Raw genomic sequence first — 5,880 nt, 5'->3', positions numbered from 1 at the left:
TACTGTGACCTTTTGTCCTTCTTTCCCGTTTGATGTTCCCACAGGTGACGTCTTTGAGGACTGTTGTCTGAGTTCTATATAGCGCTTAGATACACACTTCATAAACTAGGAGTCTTTTGTTATTGATTCTAAACTTGTGTTGTATGTCTACTTTGTAGACAAAAATAAATGCTTACTGACAAAAATTTTTCTATGTAACAAATTTTATTTAGCATAGTCAGCCCCAACATTCAGCACAAAAATTTTACAGAGGATAGAAAGTGCATTAATAAAAGCTAGTCTTGGGCCAGAGAGATGGCTCAGTGGTTAAGAGCACTGAATGTTCTTCCAGAGGTTCAGAGTTCAATTCCCAGCAACCACGTGGTGGCTCACAACCATCTGTAATGGGATCTGATACCCTCTTCTGGTGTGTCTGAAGACTGCTACAGCGATATATATATATATATATATAAATCTTAAAAAGAAAAAAATCTAGTCTTTACGCAAAGGAAAATATGTTCTTGATCGAAATATTTTACACTTCAGTGATAAACTGAGAATGCTTTTTCTTTAAGTTTATTTTACGTATATGGGCACTTTGTCTGTGTGTACATTTGTGAGTCATCTAAATACCATTAAATGCCATTAGCCAGGGGTGGCCAGAAGAGGGTATGTATCAGATCTGCTGGCACTGGAGTTACGGAGGTTTGTGAACTGCCTTGTGGGTACTAGGTATTGAACCTGAATTCTCTAGGCTAGCCACTGAACTATCTCTCCAGCCCAAAAGAGAATGCTTTAAGAAGTTGGTTTCTGGCTGACAGCAGAAGTCAGTAGAGGTCACTGACCCATGGTCTGTCTTGCCCTTTGCATTAATGCCCTCAGCTAGAACTGCCTCCAGGACAGGAGACAGACATGAGTCAGGAACACAGGTCTGTCACTCTGCCTGTGAAAGCTTCTGCCAAGTAAAAGATGTGTGCCATGGAGTTAGGAAGAACTTCATAATCATTCTCAGATCTATTTTCCATCTTCTCCAGGGCAAAACTTAGTCCTTTGTCTTTCTTCACAAGTTCTGTTTCTATGTCAGCTACTTTTTGGTTTAAATGGGACCATTCCTTGTAGTTTCCAGTACTCTGTTCTGGTGGTTCTTTGTTTCAAGGCATTGAGCCTTGACTAGCTGTGATCCATTTTTTCCATCTGCCATCTTTTTGTCACTGACTACTTAGGGCTGCTCAGATTGTGTCCTCACTGATTGTTCCGTCTCCTCTGGGACCAATAGTAGTTACGGGAGCCTTGAAAGGGTACTGAGAACTTGAGGCAGTATATGGAGCACCTGGTGTAAGGATAACCAGTGTAACTACTGGGGTTTGAGAGGGAGGTATCCAGACACATATAAAGAGGTTCCATTCTGCACACATAGCATATGGGAGGTCTTTAGTGGGTTGGTTCCCTGGAACAGCCATCATTAAAAAAGCAGGTCCAGTACAACTTTGAGGTTTTTGTGTAGAGTAATAAGGGCAGTTTCATGGTGTGTGTCTCTATTTGTGTGGACAGCATCTCTTAGAGCTGGTTCTGAGACATCACCATGGTACCCATATACAGTCTTCACAGGCAGAGAAAGCATCAGCATCAAGGGCTTGTCTCCAGGAAATTGCAGAAGGTATCCCAACTGGAAGCCAGCACCAAGAAAATACTACTTTAAAGGCTAAGTTTATCCTTAGAGCCCTTCTTAAGACATAATATTTGATAAAGTGTCTTACCAAGCTGTTTTTCTCCAGTTTGATTTTTAGCTGCTCCATAGTAAAATACATTGTGAGTTTTACTGAAAGAAATGTACAACCAGATGACTATAATCAGCTGTTGATGTAGAAAATCATACTTTGAGCACTTTTTGGAGAGTCTCAAAGTTGGCTTTATATAAGTTAGCACCAAACCTGTGTTCAGTGCAAGTAGGAAAGCATGAATTTGGCATGTTAGTGCTTTGTATTTTTAAGACATAACAGGGAAAATGCTGTAACCATTCTAACAGCCGATGAAGCTTGCTTTTACAAAGGATCTTGTGATAGAGCAAGGTAAGATGGTTTTAATCATTTAGTCATTACAGAAAAAAAATTTTTTAAGGCAGGATCTGTTTAATCTGAGTTTGAACTCACCATCCTTGTGCCTCAGCCTTCCCAGTGGTGAGATCACTTCTGACTAAATGGTGATGTGAAGATTGGAGGTTGTTTGCTGTGGTTCCCGCTTTCTTGGCTTTCGCCCAGCAGTACTGACTTTAGTTCTCCCAGCAGAGAACTGGAACAGTCACCACACTCTACAGGTAATTGTCTGTCACATGCTTGATTAACTGGGATCTTGAACCTTTCTTCCCACTGACTGCTTCCCAAGGCTGCTGAGGAATGATGACAATAAAAGGCCGAATTGCAGTGTCTCCATCAACAGTTTGCTCTCCGTGTGGGCACACGATGACAAAACCTCCTGAAGCGAGTCACTGTCTGACCTCAGTAGTGCCAGTGTGGAAGCTTCCTGCCTGTGCTGAACTTCCCAAGTGTGGGGTGGGGGTGGGGTGGGGGTGGCAGGAAAGCCTTCCTATGCTAAGAAAAACAATCAGGGTCTTAGATTAGCTACGCTGACCAAGCAGTGTCAGTGTAACTTTAGAACACTTATCAAATCAAGGACTGCTAGAATTGTAAACGCAACAGTAGCCCTTCTAGAACAAGATATCTAAATTTGGCAGCAATTTCCTTGGAGAAAGTTGATGTTGTTTGCGCAAGAAAGGACGAAGTTTAATCAGTGTGTATCTATTATTATCGAGAACTTGAGGACATTTAGACAAAAGCAGTTTTACAGATCAGGAAAACACTGTTTCACTATGTCTGTCCTAAGCACCAGATGTGGGCCTGAAGTAAAATCAATGCAGTAGGTCTGGAGAGATGGCTCAGAGGATAAGAGCACTGTCTGCTCTTCCAGAGGTCCTGAGTTCAATCCCCAGCAACCACATGGTGGCTCACAACCATCTGTAATGGGATTCTGGTATGTCAGTGACAGGATGTTCATATACATTAAATAAATAAATCTTTAAAAAAAAAAATCAATGCAGTAAAATACAATGTTGTGCTTTTATGATTCAACACATTAGAAAAGCTACCTTTGCCTTTTCCAGCTCAGTCTTGCCTCTAAAACCAGAAACATTGGTCAACATTTCATTTCCAAAAATAGTATTTGCATCACTCATTATAGTGAGGTCTCTGCCATGAACCCACTTGCCTCCTCCTATAGCAAAGTGTAGAACAAAACCATGAGTTGAAGTTATGAGGAACAGAGAAGTCCATTTTCTGTGGGCCCATTTTAGTTACAAATCTCAAGCTTTAGTAAATCTTGGATTATGCCTAATATAGACGATAGTAACAAGAAAAAAAACAGAATGAAATCAGCAGTAAGCAGTTGCTAAGATTTGATGAACATGGTAAATGTTTTTCTTAATTACTAATTTCTCAGATACCCTTTGTTACCAAGAGCTATTCAAAATGTTACATAGATTGTAAGACTCAGAAACACAACTAATTACTATAGAAATGTTACCTAAAATATATAAAGCTTGCTACCTAAAGTGTAAGTAGAACATACCCTATAGACTAAGTGGTCTTCTGTACATTGCTTTATTAAGTCAGTAATAAGTGCTGTTGAGAATTATTTAAGTGGTTGTATTTTTGGTATTTTAAAAAGTTGTACTCTTTTGGGGTTGGGGATTTAGCTCAGTGGTAGAGCGCTTGCTAGCAAACGAAGGCCCTGGTTGTCCCCAGCTCCGAAAAAAAAGAAAAGAAAAAAAAAAAAGAATAATAAAAAAAAGTTGTACTCTTAAAATGTTACTGATTAGTGTTCTTTCCTTGAACAGGTGATTTGAAGACAAGTTGGATTAAAAACTTTGAAGTTACCTAACCTATATTAAACTCATTCAATTATACTTAAAAGTTGATTGTAGTTATTCAGTCTCAAGAATACATAACTCATTGCCCAGGTTGCTTCTAACTTCCTGGATCCAAACAGTCGGACTGTAGCTGGGACGACTACAGGACCGCACCAGTGTGCAGTGTACATACCTTTGTCTTTTACACATGCTAAACCAGCAGCCATCTGGTGGCATTATAAACTTGATTTATGTACGTAATGTTCACCAAGCACAGCTTCTCTTCATTTTCCTAGTGAACAAGACTGTGATCTTGTCCTTCCTCATTATTTGAGACATTTGTTTGGGATTTTTTTTTTTTTTTTTTGGTTCTTTTTTTCGGAGCTGGGGACCGAACCCAGGGCCTTGCGCTTCCTAGGCAAGCGCCTACCACTGAGCTAAATCCCCAACCCCTGTTTGGGATTTCAAAATCAAGAGAGGACTTGCAATTTTCCCCTCTGCGCCACAGCAGCTTGTTTTTCGATACACAGAAGTCTGAAAGCTTGAGTTGCTTGTGCCTTTTGCTGTAGCTTTCACTGCAAGGATCCCTTCCCAGCTCATGCCTGGGGTGGGGAGCTGGCAATTGCATTTTCTAAACTGAGCAAACATAATGAATTACCATCTCCTAGTTGTAAACTTAATGAGGTGACAGGCTTTATGGACAAATACATGTTAAAGCTTTAGGGGTTTTTGTTCATGGATCCCAGTTGTGTCCTTGTTGGCTGCAGGGTAAAGGTATTTTACTATACTCACAGACATCTTGACCGGATACTTGTCATCTACGAAATAGACACTCAAGAGCCATACAACCAAGTTCTACAAATAAATGCACACATAGACCCTTCCCCTAAATAAGAAACCGTCATTTTTTTTCCTTTTTCCTTTATTTACATTCCAGCCATTGCCCCTCCCAAGCCCCCCTCCCACAGTTCCTCATCCCATTCCTCCCCAAGAGGTTCCACCCCTGAGTCCCGGCCAGGCCTCCCCACTCCCTGGAGTCTCAGGTTTCTCAAGGTTAGGTACATCTACTACTGAGGCCAGACCAGGCAGTCCAATGCTGTGTATGTGCTGCCTGGTTAGTGGCTCAGTCTCTGGGATCTCCCTGGGGTCTGGGTTAGTTGAGAGTCCTGGTCTTCCTATGAGTTTATCCTCCCCTTCAGCTCCTTCAATCCTTCCCGATTCAACCATAGGTGTCCCCAATTGCAATCCAATGGTTGGGAGTAATTATCTGCATCTGTCTACTATCATTTTAATTAGGTTTTCGATTTGTGCTGGGCTGCAGCCATACCTAACCTGTGCTATAGGACAGACATGCCTATCTGCTGTAGAGCTGTTGCCTACAGTGAGTCTTTGAAACTTGTCATTCTAAAACAGTGGTTTGGTCATGGGCTGTTTTACACCCAGTGCCATCTGCAAAATCATGGTGGCCACTTTGGGGCATTGAGAGAAGTCAGCTGTTTAGTTCAGAGGGGGGCTCAAGGCTCATTTCTACCTGTTCCTTCTCCACTGTTGTAATTGTACAATAAAACAAAATCAAAGCTTGGCTTCCTTTAACTCTTGACAGATGTAGGACGAATTATGTACCCATAAATCAGTTCTAGAGATACCTCCCGAAAACTAATTTTTCATAATTTCTTTAAATAAAAAGATATGTCAGGCAACATATAAAAATAAAAAGGCTGGATTTGGTGGTAAACACCTTTAATCACAGCATGCAAAGGCAGAAGGATCTGATTTCCAGGCCAGCCTGTTCTACACAGTGAGCTCCAGGATTACACAGAGGACCCTGTCTTAATTAAGGCACCACTGTCCCAAGTACTGACTGAACTCTACCTCCTCACCAAATAGCATCTGAGGTACACACTTCTGGTGTGACAGCTCCTATTTGTCTTTAAGACCACAAAAACCACGCCCATCTCAGACTGGTTAAGAAAGGAGAACAAATGCCAGCCATCAGCCTG

At 41.3% G+C, this 5,880-nt stretch overlaps 1 long non-coding RNA gene and 1 other non-coding gene across 2 annotated transcripts; both read left to right on the top strand.

Annotated features, from left to right (window-relative positions):
- Positions 1-458: 458 nt before the first annotated feature.
- Positions 459-3,944, top strand: LOC116899319. The gene is made up of 2 exons (XR_004387703.1): positions 459-2,293; positions 3,869-3,944. It is a non-coding gene; the product is annotated as an uncharacterized LOC116899319 (long non-coding RNA).
- Positions 2,365-2,479, top strand: LOC116899906. The gene has a single exon (XR_004387878.1). It is a non-coding gene; the product is annotated as a small nucleolar RNA SNORD89 (small nucleolar RNA).
- Positions 3,945-5,880: the final 1,936 nt, after the last annotated feature.

Source organism: Rattus rattus, chromosome 4 (genome assembly GCF_011064425.1).
Source record: "Rattus rattus isolate New Zealand chromosome 4, Rrattus_CSIRO_v1, whole genome shotgun sequence".
NCBI classification, from domain to species: domain Eukaryota; kingdom Metazoa; phylum Chordata; class Mammalia; order Rodentia; family Muridae; genus Rattus; species Rattus rattus.
This window is presented reverse-complemented; position numbering and strand designations above follow the sequence as displayed.